This window comes from Salmo trutta, chromosome 17 (assembly GCF_901001165.1).
Source record: "Salmo trutta chromosome 17, fSalTru1.1, whole genome shotgun sequence".
Taxonomy (NCBI): domain Eukaryota; kingdom Metazoa; phylum Chordata; class Actinopteri; order Salmoniformes; family Salmonidae; genus Salmo; species Salmo trutta.
In genome coordinates this window covers 44,502,305-44,521,878 of record NC_042973.1, presented here as the reverse complement: position 1 = coordinate 44,521,878, position 19,574 = coordinate 44,502,305, and the positions used below count along the sequence as shown (strand labels likewise).

Sequence of the window (19,574 nt, the reverse complement as noted above, 5' to 3'; positions counted from 1 at the left end):
TACATGCACATTGGACAACGCAGCAGCTTTTCGGCATGATTTGTTATTTCTGTAAAACAACAAAATCGGCAACGAAGTTGGCTCTTACAATTGGTTGCAATATGAAAGAATGTTGATTTCCCCCCCCAATTTTCGTGTGTGGTCAAGGGTATTTCCTTATTATTACATGAAAATCGACTCGGAGTAAACCGTAGGCTAGAGCACGTGGACTGTGTGGTTTGACGGGATGGCACGCCCCTGGAATACCATGACAGATGATTGGTGGAGCGGCTTTACGATGAACGCACTAATGGCACCCGGAGCGCACCGTCGGGCAAGGCGCGGAGCATCCTATCGGAAAGGATACCACTGTCCGTTTCAAGGACATTTTTAATCCAAAGTGGTTCAAATAGTATTTTCAAAGGGTGCAGGGGAAGAATTCGCGTTGGTGAGCAAGTATCCGAAGTCCAGCATATAGTAAGTAATGCCAGAGACACACTTGTTTTCATATCGTTTAAAATGTCTATCCCATTCGCAGGTAGTCATAAACAGAAGTAGATCGATTCAAAGTCTACATATTGCCTAATGTACGTCGGCTTTGCCAATAAACCCTATTTTGCCAGTTCTATACAGATTTTTTCCAGTATATGTTCAATATACCGATTTACATACGGAACATACCTGTGGATGTCCACCTGTGGATGAGCGCTGGGAAGGTCACACAGACTAGAGAATAAAACCTGTCTGAACTTGACAAGTACTGTTCTGTAGGTTTCACCACTATTTTGCAGCATTCCATAGGCTACGGTAGCATCGTATAGCACTTTCATGTACTGTAGCGTTATTCAAATGAATACGTTTTTTCCCCCCATCACTTTGTTTAAAATGGTAATCTGCTGTTGCTACATATATTGTTGGACTTATAAATTAATGATATGTACCCAATGATTATTTAAGAATATAACTTAGAAATGCCCCATGAGCTTAGTTCAACTGTCATACCCCATCAGAACCCAAAGTATAAGCTTGTTTTACTCCAATGTTTGTAAACAAAGTAAATGTAACAAGCACTATATAGCTTCAAAACATGCTTAAAACTATAACGTTAATATCATGGAGGGTCAGTCCTTGCATCCAAAGCTCTGTCTCTGCATTTGAGAGTGGTTACATGTCTTCAACCCCATCGCTCAGCGGTTTACCAGAACAGAAGCAGGGAGCACACTTTGTTATTGTTTCAACCTGTGATTTCCACTTTAAGTTGCAGTTGCTTTTTAATGTTTAAGGTGTAAGAATTATGAGGAGCAAATACGTTCGATCCACACAAAAGCAATTCCTCCATTTACATTGGTTTGTTTGGTGTGGCTTCTGTTGATGAAATGCAATTGTTGTTGTTTTCAGTATGCTTTAGAAGCCTATGTTGTGTTAAATGATATTGCAGCCCCACTCACCAGAGTTTAAATGCAGACTATCCATGATGGACTACATGACAAGCAGCTAAATATTTCTTGCTGTGAATGATATGGTCATTTCTGAATATCAAGGCTGCATGCAGTACACCCAGCTGTGTGTGTTTGTCATCAAACAACAAAGATGATTCATAGACCAGAAAATGATTGTCTTGAATATGGACAAAGAGTTGGAGGGGTCTTGCACCCAGGATACAATATATTTTGTTGCCATGCTCATCTGAAGTGGCACAGGTCGCATGAACTTGACTAGAATTCCCCTAAACACCAGTGGTCCTTTGGCCTCCAAAATAATTCACAATGCTGTTGTTATCACAGAGATTGCCTGTTACATTCTGTTGAAGATTCCCTTGATTGATCAAGAACTAATTTGATGCATGGTGAAACCATGGTCTGTCTCGGATTGTATTATCAATTTGGAATGAAATTTCAAATGAAGAAAAACAAATTCTTCCCTCATACGAACAGTATGCAAAAGAGAGTTCGCATGTGCAGCATAAGCTTATGTCCTACACTAAGTCATAGAATGAGGAAGATGATACCTAAGGGAAATTCCATGGTAAACAGAGTGACACTGAGACACTTTAAAATGTATGTCAAACAAAAAACAATGATTGCAAAGTTAAACAAATGATACAACTCTATGCACAAGACTTCTTTTAATCATTTACACTGAAAACCTTTTAAAAAAAAACATGTTTGCTTGAAGAATAGTGCAGATGCAAAGTTTAGTAACAAAATTATGGTTTGTGCTGTTTGTGCCGTCATTCTCTTACCAAACTTTGCATCTGCACTGTTCTTCGAATGAATGTGTTTTTTGTTCAGTTCTTGTGGAATTGCCCATAACCATAGCAGCAGATCAGGGCATTATATTCTGATGATCAAAGAGTGTTTAATACCAATGGGAGTAGTCCTCCTTCCAACCTTAGGTTTGGATAATTATTATGTCAACTCACACAGCTATGGCTCTGTCAGTCGTCTATAGGAGATAATCTTCAGTCAGATACTGGATGTCAGAGAGAGGAGAGAGTTTACTACTCCAGGAGGACTTGACAAATCCGAGGGAATAACATTTCTTTACTTCTTTCGTGTTGATTTAGCACCACATAATCAAGTTATTATATATTATTTTCATACTTCTAGCAGAGAAAAGCGGTTATTGCTGCTCTGTTTATGTCTCCTTTAAAGGTTTAACCAAGCCTTTTTTTCAAATGTCAATATCAAATTATTTCTGTTTAACGATTAAGTACCTTACTGCGATTGTTGTCAATTAAAGAAACAAAAATAGGTTCTTAGCAAAGGGACATTTCTCAGGCATGAATTCTGCTAGGACTGTCTGGGAGTGGCCTGAGTGGGGAGGGGAAAACTGAAAATTAGCCATTATTGGCAGAGCGGTTTGTAAGTATTTTTTATTATTGAATATTTAAAACATACAATATACTTGCAGTGAAGCCACTCAACAACTACATCACATTAGTCATCTAACCGACTCCCATCCGGAGTGACACACAGAAGGAACCAGGGTCAACGCCCTGCTCAAGGGCACGTCGACAGATCTCCCACAAGGTCAAAAAAACGGGGACACGAACCAGCGATCCATCATCCACCGGCTCAAGCTCCCAACCGCCAGGCCACTAGCCCTCCAAGATCCCCCCCCACAGTTCCCCAAGAGCTGCCCTTCAAAAGACAAAGAAAAAACTGAAAACAACAATGCAAAAAACAAAAGACATCAAGGACAACAAAAATCATAACAGCAAGGCCAACTGAAAATGTTTGAGGGCATGTATGCCACTATTTACATGTGTGTGTGTGTGTCCATGTACAGTATGTGCACATGTGTGCATTTGAATGAGAGTGTGTGTATATGCATGTGTACAAACACCTGCACGACATCAACCTCAGGCAAACAGGCATTAGCTGTAACTTTTTGTTATGTTTTATATTGACTTTATTTGTAATTTTTTTTTTACTTTTATCTTTGACCGTCATTCTATCCCCCGCCCAGCAACTCCACTCCCGCTTGTCTCCAATTCCACATTCCAACTCTCAGCTTCCCTCAGCCCATCCCACCTATCTCTGCTGTCCACCCTCTTCGGATTTCTAAGCACCACATATCTTTCAACTGTGCCGTGATGTTTAACATACAATTTGAATCTATCTAATCGAATAGAATCCACAGATTGCGAGTTGAAGATAAATACTTTTACTAAGAGTATTAGTGTACTGGTAATTGACTGACCTGGTCTCTCCAGATCTCCCAACAGTACTATTTCTAGGGTACATTTTAGATCAATGTTATGCATTTTCAGCCATTCCTGAACCTGAGACCAGAAACAGGCTACCTGAGGGCAATACCAAAATAAATGGTAAATTGCTTCTGTATCGACACAACAAAATCTGCAGAGCTGCGATGATTGTATTCCCTAAATATTCAACATTTTGTTGGAGGCAAGAATTCTATATAATAATTTTTTGCTGAAAAGCACAAAGTCTTGAATCTTGCGTTGTTTTATATATCAACTCATACACCCTGTACCAACTATTTTGCAATCTGGATGGCACAGCTGTCAACATCCTGTTCCTCAAATGAAACTGGTATACTTTATTTACTGGTACACCTATTTATGCTATTTTTATTCCTCTGACCGTTTTGATCCTTTATATTGGGCAGACAGACCTGCCTCCTCCATGTTTGGGGTAATGCTGTAATCAATTGGTTGTAATCATGGATTGAGCAGACCTTCCCATACAATTCTGATAACTTCATGAAAGACATAATTCTACCATTCCAATTTACAATATCATTTAAAAACAAAATACCCTTTTCAAACATCTTTCCCTTAAATACAGGTCTTTTATCAACCAGCACATTTGAGTTCAGCCATAATATTTGTTGTAATATTTGTTCTATCTTTTCAGGGGGCTGAAATTGAAATTGTAGCTAGCTCCGCAATGCTTGTTTGAAAAAGATGGATACTTTGAATTAATCGCAAAGGAGACATGGCAATCTGCACAAAGGCAAAAAGGCCATTTTTAAACAATGGATGAGCTTTTCTTAGTCATCTACTTGAGAACCATTTAGGGTTCAAGTAAAACTTTTGAATAAGTGAAGCTTTTAGAGATTTAGTGCTTTTAATAATCTCAACCCACCCAATTCATATTCATTATATAGATAGGCATGATTTACCTTGTCTGGTTTAGCTTCCCAGATGAAGTGAAATATGTTTTGCTTATATGATTTGAAAAACGAATCATCAGGAGTAGGCAGTAAGTAAGTGAGTAAACTGAGATATGACTAAGGAGTTAATCAGGGCAATATTTCCATAAATAGACAGGTATTTACCTCTCCATGGTTGCAGGATCTTGGCTATTTTGTAAGTCACTTTGTTATTGGTCTATTAACTAATTTACCACGTGGTGATGTCACCATGGAAGGCCACAACTCAATCCCGCTAAAACAGGCTAAAATTTCACTGTATTATTTCAACCTAATAGTATGGAAATACATTGACTGCACTGGGCCTTTAAGGAATGTTCTACCAGAGTTCACTCAGTGAATAATGCTCATGGACAGACCCCTGGGTTGGCTATGGATGGTGCTGGACACCTCTGTTTGGAGGTGGTGAAGATACCTAAGATAAAGAAACGCCTGTGATGGGGATCTGCTGTGTTATTACATATAAATAAAACTCACTTATCTCATCTAAACTCATATATCTGGAAAAAGTCAAGACAACACATTAGGGATCCCACAGCTCCAGGGCGTACATTTCCCTCGGTAATGAGTGTGTTGGGCAGCAGACAGCGGGGTTGTGCTCCGAGGATCATGTGCTCTGACAAAATGGATACAGCACATTATTTGTCCTCAGCTCTGCTTTGTCCCGCTCCCCAGCCCATAGGAAACAGTATGCGATTGTATGCCTTTGAGATGACATTCTATCCCAGGACGCAGGCCAAATGCAACAGATATTGCGATTGTTTAGCAACTTCCCCCACAGTATGACTGGATTTTTTTTTTTTTTTTTTTTTTTAAATAAGCAGGATTTTATGTTTGCATGGTATTTGGACTGCTATACCTGTATATGTTCTGTATAGGAAACAAATTAACATCCATATTACATTAACATAAGTATTCAGACCCTTTACTCAGTACTTTGTTGAAGCACCTTTGGCTGCTATTAGGGTCTTGAGTCTTCTTGGGTATGACGCTACAAGCGTGTCACACCTGTATTTGGGGAGTTTCTCCCATTCTTCTCTGCAGATGCTCTCAAGCTCTGTCAGGTTGGATGGGGAGCGTCACTGCACAGCTATTTTCAGGTCTCTCCAGAGATGTTTGATTGTGTTCAAGTCCGGGCTCTGTTTGGGCCACTCAAGGACATTCAGAGACTTGTCCCGAAACCACTCCACTCCTGGAAGGTTCTCCCATCTCCACAGAGGAACTCTGGAGCTCTTTCAGAGTAACCTCCCAGACCATGACCCTACGGATAATTCCTTCGACCTCATGGCTTGGTTTTTGGTGTCAACATGCACTGTCAACTGTGGGACCTTATACTGTAAACAGGTGTGTGCCTTTCCAAATCATGTCCAATCAATTGCATTTACCACAGCTGGACTCCAATGAAGTTGTAAAAACATCTCAAGGTTGATCAATGGAAACAGGATGCACTTGAGCTCAATTTCAAGCCTCATAGCAAAGGGTCTGAATACTTATGTAAATAAAGAATTTCTATTTTTATGTTTTATAAATTTGCTAGCATTGCTAAAAACCTGTTTTCGCTTCGTCATTATGGGCTATTGTGTGTAGATTGACGAGGGAAAAATGTAATACAATCCATTTTAGAATACTGCTCTATAGTAACAAAATTTGGAAAAAGTTAAGGGGTCTGAATACTTTCCGAATGCACTGTATCTTTAAGTTATTTTCACAATTCTCTCCCTCATGAGGAGGGAGAATAATGAAAGATCACAGAAGTAGCATGTAAAAATATCTATTTTGTTTATGAATTATTAAGTGATTAAAACTCAAAATTCTGTTACGTAATTGGTAACAGAATTTCAGAAAAATCTGTAACGGAATTACTGCAATTGACTTCTATGGGAAATCATAGTAGTCACAAACCACAGTTGGGTCACCTGCTACTGTCCTCCCTTCTACTGGCATACTGTTATATTCAGCTCATAACTGTTTTTTCTCTTTCTGTTCTCTGGTGGTCAAAGTAAGTGTGAAAACAGTCTGGACAACCCCTCCCTCCCTCTCTCCTCTCCCTCCAGTTAATGTCACCTCTCCCGGCTCTTACTGACACCTCCCAATGAGCACCCTCGCTTTCCATATACTGTAACCAGCATCCTTACCCATTGAGCACCGACCAGCACAGGATGTTCATGGATGTTGAAAAGTAGTTGAAATTTGGTCAGTCCGCCCTGTCCTTGACTTCACTGTCCACAGACGTCGTTTTTGGTCCGGTCTGGACCAGCTGTGATTTGTCCAACAGAGATTTCCATGACGTCTATAACAAGTGTAGAGAGCACAGGTGAATTACACAGGTGAACCTTGTGCTAGGGACAATAAAAGGCCACTAAAATGTGCAGTTTTGTCACAACACAAAGCTACAGATGTCTCACGTTGAGGGACTATAGGAGGGACTACAGTACAGTAGAGCACAGTACAGTGAAGTAAAAAAAAGTTGAGCTGAGTATAGTTCAGTGTAGTACATTCCTGTACTTTACTGTACAGTAGAGTAGAGTAGAGTAGAGTTCAGTACAGTACACAGTAGAGCACACTAGGGTTGAGTACACTACAATGTACTGTATTATACTGTACTGAACTGTACTCTACTGTACTGTATTGTACTGAACTATGCTTTACTGTATTGTACTGCACTATACTGTACTGTACTGAACTCTACTGTCCTGTGCTGTACTGTACTCTACTGAGCTCTACTGTGCTGTACTGTAATGTCCAAACTCGTGAAACATAGACGTCTGATTTTTCAGATTTGGTCTGGTCCGGACCAACCATATTATTCTACACACTTGTGTTTGTCGAATAATACCCACATATGCAGAGGATATTGCATATTTCCACCTTTGTATACTATTTAGGATACATCATCATGTAGAGAATAACATTCATATCCATAATCATGCTTTTATGTGTAGTACAGATCAGGGACCCACGATGAAATTCCGTTACAAGAATTCTGTTACTGAGTGGTAATCCACGTCACTTACTGTAGTTTAATCACCCAATTTTTTCAAGATGTCATGTCATAGCTGACACCCCACTCTTTCTGCAGACATTGTTGAATTTTATTTAAGAGTTTTTAGAAAACGTGGTCACATAAAAAAATGAAGGGAGATTTTACCGAAATTCTGTTATCAAACTTTGCTTCTGCACAGTTCTTCCAGTAAATGTGTTTTTTTGTCAAATGTTATCTGTAAATTGTTGAAATTAGTAATTGTGCATAGAGTTGTATGGTTTGTTAAACTTTGATTTCAGTGTTTTTTTCTTTAAGCATACATTTTTAAGTAGAAAGTTACCGTAGAATTGCTCCATGGTAAAGAGGCAGCCAGAGTCAGCCGGAAGCCAAATGGAGAGGTTGAAGTGAGCATTGTTTTAATCTGACAGAGTTATATGACCATTGCCTGTCAAGGCCAATCAAGCAAAAGCCTTCAGCAGAGCAGGGAAGAGTTGAGTGGGGAGTTATTGGGGGAGGGAAAGGCTGTGGGACAGTTTGATGGGGTTTTTTTCATGCAGGTTAGTTGTTTTCCAGTTACAGTTTGAGTTCCTGAGCTAATCAGGTATCCCGTTGTTCTCCACGAATACGATCCCTAAAGCAACCACTGCTCCACTCCCAGCCTAGATCTTAGTAATGTATGGTGTCCTGCCTGACGGATGAGCTCCAACAAAATGTGGATTTGAAAACACTGCACTAAGTTCTGTGTTTGACTTGGCCCATTTATCTATGTCAAGAATTTAGAGTCTCTCTCACTATCTGATTCTTTCTCAGAGATTTAAGGATGCCACTAAACTGTAACTACGTTCTTTCTACAGCCTGAACCATTGTGAAATATTTCCTTTGTGTTTCAGCACGATGACAGACACTCCTGTGTTGTAATATGTAAACCTACAGAACCTGGTTATAGGATTGGTTGATTTTTAAAGAACAAAGTATGATCGATTTGGAGAGCCAACTGAGAAAAGAGAGAGGAAGGTCATGTTGTGGCCTGTGATGTGAGTCTGGCTAGACTTTCCAGAGTTGAGTTGAGTTGCCTCCTAGCCTTTTGTCTGATGTTTTCGGCACACTAGATTGCACCTGCTTGTGGTTGACATTTCTCCTCTCCTTCAACCTGCACTTCCCCGCATCACAGCTGCCAGGTGAGCAGAACGATGAGTGGTCCAGTGAGCTGGCAAAAAGTCAACCCGGTCCAGGTCACCTGTCCTCACCCAGCTCCAGAGCCCCGGTCAGGAAGGCTCAGTGAGGATGAGTAATAACAGCCTGCAGCTACTGTCATGACTTCATACTTGTCTTTCATGATATACTTTTGGTATAGACTTTTGTTTTGTGTTTTGATTTCCCCATCCATACAGTTTGCATGCCATGCACATGCAGTATGAATTTGAAAGCAAAGTATCTCACTCCAACAATGGCCCCACATTGGATATGCTGATTTCATCTGAGCCCATGTTGCTCACTGGTTATAAGACTCACTTTGCACAGTGTGTAATGTTATCCTGTCTTTTGAACTGGGTTTGTCCTGGTTGAGCTGACTTGTAGGTTAAGATCTTGAATCCATGTAACTTTACTCTGTTCTGTGCATCAGGAGTTCATGTACTGTATATAGGAGTCTTGTCTATCAGCCATTTTGAATGAGCTACAGTCAATTTTTTTGTTGTTGTTCCAAAAAGATTCAATGCTATGTTGGGCCCTCTGCCAGCACTGTAACAATGACGCCTTGTCTATGATGCAAGAGATCACGCAGGTGCTCAGTGCCACAGACAAGAGTCGATTCCCACTACTGATTTGTTGACTACCTCTCAAGCTCCCAGCTGAAATGGAAGGCTGTTTAAACTAACGGCCTGCAGGCAGCTAGCCCCCCTCTGACGTGTCATCTTGTCAACTACACATAAACACATGTAAGTGGCAGAATGAGGCCCTGATAGGATGTTGGAGCTGTCAGCGGGCCTCTGGCTGTTATGATCGTTGTTTGAATGAGTGGACCAAGGTGCAGCGTGGTAGGCATACATCTTACTTTATCAAATGAACGAAACGTAACATATAGTAGGGCTAAACAGCACAGTACCAAAACAAGATCCCACAAACTACAGGTGGGAAAAAGCTGCCTAAGTATGATCCCCAATCAGAGACAACGATAGACAGCTGCCTCTAATTGGGAACCATACCTAGCCAACAAAGAAATAGAAAACATAGATTGCCCACCCTAGTCACACCCTGACCTAACCAAATAGAGAATAAAAAGGCTCTCTAAGGTCAGGGCTTTTGTGCTTAAATATTAAGCTGTGTTGGCAGAAGGTTGACGAGAGAGATTTGAAACGCGCAAAGTTTTAAACGCATGATAAATATTTTGTGTTTGGAAATAGAGAATGTTTAGTGTGATCATATTATTTTTTTATGGTGTCGACTTTTTCCGCAGGCAATCAGGCGTCATGTTATTGGTTCGAAAATGACTTGACAGAGAGGGCACAATGTGTTTTTTCTGATGGTGTTAATTCAGGTTTCCTTGATATTATGAAAGGTGTCCAACAAGGAACAATTTTAGGGCCTGTACTTTTTGCTGTCTTTATAAACAATGTTCGTCTATCTGCAAAAATTGCGACATACACCTGTATGCAGATGACACTGCTGTGTATACCATTGCCCCCACGGTTTACCAGGCTTTTTCGGAGCTTCAATCTGCCTTCATTGCTTTGCAGAAAGCCTTTGTTGAACTGAAATTGGTACTTAATCCAGGTAAAACCAAGTATGTGCCTAAGCTCAGGTATGTTCAAAAACCTTTTTTCTGTTGTTGTTTTTTTCACGTTTGAGGCATAGGATGTTAATTTACTGTACATCCCACCCACTCTTTTGCTAGTTTAATCCCTCCAGTCGTTTCTAGACCCAAACTCCCTACCTTTTTGCATGTTGTACAGCCCAACCAATAATTTTCATTATAAGCAAGTCAAAGAAGTGGTAGATCTGTTCTATGTGCGCTATTTCTATGCTTCCTGTTCTTAAGTTTTGTTTTTGTGTCTTTTGCTTTTTTTGTACACCAGCTTCAAACAGCTTAAAAAACAATATTTCTGGTTATGGAAAATATATTTCACAGCGGTTTAGATGGTACAATGATTCTCTACACTATACTTGTTTGTTTTGTCACAAACTGAACTTAGGCAATCCATTAGAACGGCACAACCAGGAAGATGGCGAAGCGATTTCTGCATAGTGCATCTTTAAATAACATTTTTAAAACTATTGTAGTATGCAAACCATGTGATTAAAATGTTTTCCTACTTTCCTGAGCTAGTAAAACCTGAAAAACCTGGTCCACACATACTCTCCCGGGTTCTCTTACATGTATGGTACCAATGAGGTAGTGTTTATGGCTACTGAGTTTTCTTGACTTTATTTTATAGTGTTGGAGGTAGCTTTATCTGCCACTGAAAGGAGCAATGCAGTTGTGAGGTGGCTGAGATCTCATGTTTGCTTGACATCCTCTGTCATGATTGTGCTTGATTGCTGATATGAGTATGACAGGGCCACGTAACATCCACTGCCAGGACGATTACACTCGGGCCGCCTGATGTTGACATTTTAGAGAGCTAACGAAGCTTCGTCAGCGAGGGGAGAGATGGAGGGGCTAAATATAAGGCTGACTGAGTAAAGAAAACCCAAGGTTACAGCAGGGTTTCCCACGTTTTGAAAACATATCAGTTAACCGAGAGCTTAGTTATTTAGTTGGTTAGTTATTAGTTAATGAACGTTTCAATCATCACCTATAGGGAGAGTTTCTGTAGGATCCTGTTAGAGATTTGATCATTGAATATTCATGCCTCCTGGTTTGTAATACATCTGATGAGGATGCATGCTTCTGTTGACATGCAAAGCAAGAGTACCACATAGGAGTCTTTTCTGTCTTCTTAAGAGCTGTGATGTGTGAATTGTAGGCATTGCCAAATGTGTGAGGACATTTCTTTTTCCATGTAATTGACTGTAAACTAATATTCTAGATTTGATATTTACACATTTTAAAGGGTGAAGATGACCTACTTTTCTGTGAGCATGATTTAGCAAGTGAAGAAATGTTGGTAAAGGTCAGACAAGGGAAAATCCTCAAACAAAAAGGTGTAATGGGCTCGTACTCAAAAAAATGTTGCATAAAGCTTACTTCATTATTCCATTTTTTCCCCAAATTATTTTCACTGCATCAGGGATAGCGTACACAAACGTTTCGGCTTTAAAGCCTTCTTCATTGTGTAGGTACAATTTTATTTGAATTCAAAACAGCAATTGTAAAGAACAATGGATATGCAAAATCTGACATGGACAGTGTTTTTGTATAACAGTCTAAATGTGGCTTATAGGAAGGAGGTGAAATCTAAATCTTCGTTTAAACCATGTGGAGATACAGAATTAAATGTATATATCCACATGGCTTCTCGATGGAGTAATTTGTTGTCGTAATCACCTCCTCTACGTGGTGGATGATCTTTTTCAATCCCGATGCGACACAATTCATTAACCTGTTGGGGGTAGGGGGCAGTATTTACACGGCCGGATAAAAAACGTACCCGATTTAATCTGGTTATTACTACTGCCCAGAAACTATAATATGCATATAATTATTGGCTTTGGATAGAAAACACCCTAAAGTTTCTAAAACTGTTTGAATGGTGTCTGTGAGTATAACAGAACTCATATGGCAGGCAAAAACCTGAGAAGATTCCTTACAGGAAGTGGCCTGTCTGACCATTCCTTGAGCTTCTTGCCTCTGTTTATTGAAGACTGAGGATCTTTGCTGTAACGTGACACTTCCTACGGCTCCCATAGGCTCTCAGAAGGCGGGAAAAAGCTGAATGATGTAATTCCAGCCCCAGGCTGAAACACATTAGCGCTTTTGGCAAGTGGCCGATCAGAGGACAAGAATCGTGCACCAGTCGACCCCATGCTTTATTTTCTTTCGTCTTTTTACCTAAACGCAGATTCCCGGTCGGAATATTATCGCTTTTCTACGAGAAAAATGGCATAAAAATTGATTTTAAACAGCGGTTGACATGCTTAGCCTTCCCTGTAGCTCAGTTGGTAGAGCATGGTGTTTGCAACACCAGGGTTGTGGGTTCGATTCCCACGGGGGGCCAGCACAGAAAAAAAAAAGTATGAAATTGTATGAAATGTATGCATTCACTACTGTAAGTCACTCTGGATAAGAGTGTCTGCTAAATGACTAAAATGTAAAATGTAAATGCTTCGAAGTACGGTAATGGAATATTTAGAAATGTTTTGTCACGAAATGCGTTGTGCTCGTCACCCTTCTTTACCCTTTCGGATAGTGTCTTGAACGCACGAACAAAACGCCGCTGTTTGGATATAACTATGGATTATTTGGGACCAAACCAACATTTGTTATTGAAGTAGAAGTCCTGGGAGTGCATTCTGACGAAGAACACCAAAGGTAATAACATTTGTCTTATAGTAAATCTGACTTTGGTGAGTGCTAAACTTGCTGGGTGTCTAAATAGCTAGCCCGTGATGGCTGGGCTATCTACTTAGAATATTGCAAAATGTGCTTTCACCGAAAAGCTATTTTAAAATCGGACATATCGAGTGCAAAGAGGAGTTCTGTATCTATAATTCTTAAAATAATTGTTATGCTTTTTGTGAACGTTTATCGTGAGTAATTTAGTACATTTTTTGTAAATTCACCGGAAGTTTGCGGGGGGTATGCTAGTTCTGAACGTCACATGCTAATGTAAAAAGCTGGTTTTTGATATAAATATGAACTTGATTGAACAAAACATGAATGTATTGTATAACATAATGTCCTAGGTGTGTCATCTGATGAAGATCATCAAAGGTTAGTGCTGCATTTAGCTGTCTTCTGGGTTTTTGTGACATTATATGCTAGCTTGAAAAATGGGTGTCTGATTATTTCTGGCTGGGTACTCTGCTGACATAATCTAATGTTTTGCTTTCGTTGTAAAGCCTTTTTGAAATCGGACAGTGTGGTTAGATTAACGAGAGTCTTGTCTTTAAAATGGTGTAAAATAGTCATATGTTTGAGAAATTGAAGTAATAGCATTTCTAAGGTATTTGAATAACGCGCCACAGGATTCCACTGGCTGTTATGTAGGTGGGACGATTTCGTCCCGCCGACCCTAGAGAGGTTAATAGAATTATTTTGTTCTATGAAGTGTCTCGCAACTGGCGAGAGGATATCTTGACGTCCAATAGTGGATTTATGTTCTCCAAGGCATACCTTTAAGGCGCGGGATGTTTTTCCAATATAAATCTTATTTCAAGAACACTGTAACATATATAATGAATCCCCATCCATAAAATTTGGCAGTGCGGTCATCTTATGTTCATCTCTTCTGCCTTTGTGGTCTAAATTCTTCCTGTTTCTTCCTGTTTCCTGCTCAGCCTCTTATATTTGTGTTTGTGACAGCCAGGCCTCCAGGGTTTTCTCTCTTTCTCTCTCTGCTTCAGCAGCAGCTGGCTCTATTAATCCAAACCAGCCAGAGTCAATGAGGGAAAACAGTAAAATCAATATTCAACCGACTTCACAAAAGTGCAGGTTGCTCAGACATTTCTGCTCACATTTCCCACCAGACTAATTGTTCAAAGCAGAAGGACCACTTCTTAGGCCCAGCCATTAGTGTCATAAGATCTGAGCGTTCCTCCTACAGATAAAGGTGCAATGTTTTATTCCTGTGGTAACTAGTGATAAAGACAAGGGGCTGGCGTGAAGCCAGCGCAATTGTCAAATGCACGCTTGTTTGCAATTTCGACCTGTTAAAGCCGGCGCTCTTCCGTTTTCAAACCCAAACGCCAGGATTGGCAATTTACTCACTTGCGCTGAGGTGGGAGGGGTGGCAATATCTGAGGTGTGTCCTTAAAAATGTGTGCCAAAGTGCCAATTTCAGGCAGAGCTGGTGGGGATGTTTAAGACCAACTAAAAGCTGGTTTTAGCGGTAACACGGTTGGTTGTGGCATGGATTTTGACAACGGAAGCGCAGCCTATCCAGCCGTGACGTACAGTGCCAAATGCACATGGAAGGAGAGATGTGCTTTTTGTGCCTATAAACATCGTATTTAGAAACATAAAAAAAGTTACATTAAATTTCATTTGATTTGATTTAAAACCAAGCATAGCAATACCTCCTCTCAATGAAGGCTGTTTTTTTTGTTTTGTCCTGCCCAATGCATTCGCCAGGTAGTCAAATCTATCATAAAGCATTTGGTTCATGACACTTCTTTGAAATAAATCCTAATAATATTTGGGAGCATCCCCTTTTTACCTATGTAGGTAGGCTATTGTACATTATTTTAACCAGCTCAAGTTATTATTTTGGGTGTGCATAAAAACCCTACCATGTAGGCTATATGCCCATCATGGAACGAGAGATAAGATGGTCTGGTGACACTCATATTTAGAAACATTTAAGTTATTTTCCTTTAACAATTTATTGTTTTCCAGTTTCGTTTGATTAAAAACAAGCCCTTATACAGTGCCTTCAGAAGGTTTTCATACGCCTTGACTTATTCCACATTTTGTTGTGTTATAGCCTGAATTCAAAATGGATTAAATATATTTTTTTTCTCACGCATCTACACAAAATATCCCATAATTAAAAACTGAAAATGTTTTTAGACATTTTTGCACATTTATTGAAAATTAAATACAGAAATATCTAATTTACATAAGTAGTTCCACCCTTGAGTCAATACATTGTAGAAACACCTTTTTTTGCCCATTATTCTTCAATTCTTCAAGCTCTGTCAAGTTGATTGTTCATCATTGCTAGACAGCCATTTTTAGGTCTTGCCATAGATTTGCAAGCCGATTAAAATATACTCTGGATGGGGCATCAGTGCCCGTCCAGAGTGTCCGGAAACAGTGCCCGTCCAGAGTGTCCGGCAACAGTGCCCGTCCAGAGTGTCCGGCAACAGTGCCCCGTCCAGAGTGTCCGGCAACAGTGTCCCGTCCAGAGTGTCCGGCAACAGTGTCCCGTCCAGAGCTTCTGGCGATAGTGCCCCGTCTAGAGATGGCCCACAGTTCGGAGCCGGCAGAGACGGCCCACAGTCCGGAGCCGGCAGAGACGGCCCACAGTCCGGAGCCGGCAGAGACGGCCCACAGTCCGGAGCCGGCAGAGACGGCCCACAGTCCGGAGCCGGTAGAGACGGCCCACAGTCCGGAGCCGACAGAGACGGCCCACAGTCCGGAGCCGACAGAGACGGCCCACAGTCCGGAACCGACAGAGACGGCCCACAGTCCGGAGCCGACAGAGACGGCCCACAGTCCGGAGCCGACAGAGACGGCCCACAGTCCGGAACCGACAGAGACGGCCCACAGTCCGGAACCGACAGAGACGGCCTACAGTCCGGAACCGGCGCAGCCGGAGTCGCCCTACAGTCCGGAGCTCCCAGAGTCGCCCTACAGTCCGGAGCTCCCAGAGTCGCCCTCCAGTCCGGAGCTCCCAGAGTCGCCCTCCAGTCCGGAGCTCCCAGAGTCGCCCTCCAGTCCGGAGCTACCAGAGTCACGCTCCCAGAGTCGCCCTCCAGTCCGGAGCTCCCAGAGTCGCCCTCCAGTCCGGAGCTCCCAGAGTCGCTCTCCAGCGACGCGCATCAGCCCGAGGTCTCCAGAGACGCGCATCAGCCCGAGGTCTCCAGCGACGCGCATCAGCCCGAGGTCTCCAGCGGCGCGCATCAGCCCGAGGTCTCCAGCGACGCGCATCAGCCCGAGGTCTTCAGCGATGCGCCATAGCCCAGAGACTTCGGGAGGGGTAAAATATACTAAGCATTTAGCAGGGGTGGACAGGTTAGGTTGGGGAGTAAGGCCGGAGCGTGAGCCACCTCCATAGTAGGAGGTTGGGGAGGGTGAGGTGTAGCACAAGAACAGTCGGTGACGGTGGCCACCCTCCCTTCCCTCCCTTTAGTCAGGATTATTTTTTGTTTTGGGGTTTATTTTTTTTGTGTTTATTTTTGTGTGAAGTGCCTCCGGGGTCTGCACCTTTGGGGGGGGGTACTCTCACGTCCTGACCAGTATAAGGGGTTATTTGTTATTGTAGTTTGGTCAGGGCGTGGCAGGGGTGTGTTTGTTTTGTGTTGTCGGGGTTTTTGGGTAGTGTTCTATGTTTTGTATTTCTATGTTCTATTTTCTAGTTTTTCTATTTCTATGTCTAGTTTATTGTTTTGGCCTTCAATTGGAGGCAGCTGTTCCTCGTTGTCTCTAATTGAAGGTCCTATTTAGTAGGGGTGTTTTTCATGGGGTTTTTGTGGGTAGTTGTTTCCTGTTTCGTGTGGGTAGTTGTTTCCTGTTTTTTGTTGCACCTGACAGGACTGTTTCTCGTCGATGTTTGTTGTTTTGTTAAGTGTTTACGTTTTCCTTCATTAAAGAAGATGAGTATTCACATTCCCGCTGCGTTTTGGTCCAATTCATACGACGCCCGTGACAAGAAAGTTCATGTACATTTTTTTTTTTTGGGGGGGGGGCAATATCACTTTAGTGCCTTGTTGCGAACAGGACTCTAAACATACTCACAAGACTACAGTATTTATTGGCCAGCGTGAAGAACCGCCTCAGGACAACACTTTAATTACAACAGCAAACCGTACCAGGCAGGGGACAGAGAGAGGGCCATGAGGATCTGAACAGCATTAAACCCTGCTTTCTTTTTTCAAACTGGGAGCTCAAATATGCTGCTTTTTATAGTGCTTCGATAGGACTGGAGGGAATATCAACAGAAAATAATCTGGCCATTTTTTGTTTCTTTGTATTAGGCAAAGTCATGGAAAATGCAAAGAACTACTTAGAGGTTCAGCCCTTCTCCCTTGTAGGAATGTTGATTTTTACACCTTAGAGGAAAGTTTTCAGCCTTTTAAGCATGTCCCATACAGTGCTTATCAGAGTTCTCCAAATGGATGATGTGCAGAAACCAGATACAGATTTGGATGTCTGTAATGTACTTAGGACACTGTTCAGCATGTGATGTTTTCTGATGTCACTACTAATTTTACTGATAGCAGCAGAAGCACTCAGCTGCTTGGGGACTCTCCAAACTGTGGGTGGCTCTGAAATGCACTTATGCAAGTCACTGACCGAGCAGCAGGACAGAATAAACCTAGGAGAAACAGCATTTGGGGCTGTACGGACTATGCACAGGTGCAATGGATTTGTATATTTGTTCGTCCAGGCCAAGAACCTCTTAAGATATATTTTAGGAAGTTATAGTGTTACAGTTCACACATTTTTGAAAACAGCGGCAAGAGATGATACAATCTTTATATTGTATTCATGATAAGTGTTTTTTGTTTAGCCCAGATGTAATAATTTTCAACAGCATACAACCGATTAGGCTACAGATGTAACTTGACCTCAGAGAAGTTACAAGGGGTTGTGTATGGTAGGGTAATGTATGTTTATCCAAACCAGCTCTGATTCAGTTTGTTTAGGGGGATGATGCGCTTCAGGATAGGGGAGGTTTGTCGTTTTAACCTTCAGAGTTTTTGTGCACACCACAAAAATGCACCAGCAGCTCAGTTTGGCTCAGCACGGAACCTCAAGGTTATGCAGCGTTTGATGTGTTCTTTGGAGTAGTTGAAAGTCCTTTATACCTTCCCCAGACAGCTAAACATTGTTCTGAACCTGCTCTTTTCTGCATTTTGAAATTTAGCCACTGCTGAAATGTTGGATTTTTTACATAAATGTGCTTTGATGGCACTGGGCTGGATCTCACTCTTTGTCGAGTCAATGGCTTATCCAGTGAGCAGCATGTGCAGGTGTTTGAATGGAGAATACACCTCGTGGCAGAGAACGTTGCTGACCCATGGAACAATATTATGAGAGACTGCAAGGCTGCACTGTCCGAAACTGCTGGCTAATGTTATCCTCTTCAAACAGTCTCAGCGTACTCCTCTTCTCTGTGGGAAGAATGCCTGTGATAGCCGACTGGTGAGACTGGGGCTAAATAGAAGGCTTTGGGTCTAGGTGTTCTCAGGTTATTGATAGGTCTTATTGCTGTGTTATACACTCAGTGGCCAGTTTATTAGTTACACCATGCAGTTCACGAAAAGGGTTAGATCCTACAGATAGTGAGTCATGTGGTCGTGGCTTGTTATATAAAGCAGGGAGACAGGCATCGAGGCATTCCGTTACTGTTTGATTGAATGTTAGAATGGGCGAAACGAGTGACCTACTGTATGTTCGTCGGTGTAAGGCGAGCTGGTTGCAGTATCTTAGAAATGGCTGTTCTCCTGGGGTTTCCACACACGACAGTGTCTAGGGTTTACCGATAATGGTGTGACAAACAAATAACCTCCAGTCAGCGGCAGTCCTGTGGGCGAAAACAGCTCGTTGATGAGAGGTCAAAGGAGAATGGCAAGAATCGTGCAAACTAACATGCAGGTCACAAATAGGCAAATAATGGAAAAGTACAACAGCGGTTTCACTGATGGGCTATTGCAGCAGACGACCACACCGGGTTTCACTCCTATCAGCTAAAAACAAGAAGAAGTGGCTCTAGTGGGCACGCGATCACCAACACTGGACAATTGAGGAGTGGAAAAACATTGCATGGTCTGACGAATCCCAGTTCCTGTTGAGTCATGCTGATGGCAGAGTCAGGTTTTGAAATAAGCAGCATGAGTCCATGGCCCCATCCTGCCAGGTGTCAACGGTACCGGCTGGTGGTGGTGGTGTTATGGTGTGGGGAATGTTTTCCTGGCACATGTTAGGTCCCTTGATACCAATTGAGTAGCAGTTCCATGCCCCGAATAATTCAGGCTGTTCTGGAGGCAAAGGGGGCTCCGACCTGGTACTAGATAGGTGTACCTAATAAACTGTGTGTATATTAGTGTATATTAGTAATTTGAGTGTATATTAGTAATATTTGTGAGTGTATATTAGTAATAT

At 41.7% G+C, this 19,574-nt stretch overlaps 1 long non-coding RNA gene across 2 annotated transcripts; it reads right to left on the bottom strand.

Annotated features, from left to right (window-relative positions):
* Positions 1-2,087: 2,087 nt before the first annotated feature.
* Positions 2,088-18,984, bottom strand: LOC115152267 (uncharacterized). Of its 2 annotated transcripts, none has more exons than XR_003867451.1 (3): positions 18,860-18,984; positions 6,798-6,952; positions 2,088-3,122 (listed from the first exon to the last, which is right to left on the bottom strand). It is a non-coding gene; the product is annotated as an uncharacterized LOC115152267 (long non-coding RNA). The 2 variants fall into 2 exon arrangements; XR_003867452.1 differs by having other exon boundaries at positions 2,088-3,117.
* Between the last annotated feature and the right edge of the window lie 590 nt (positions 18,985-19,574).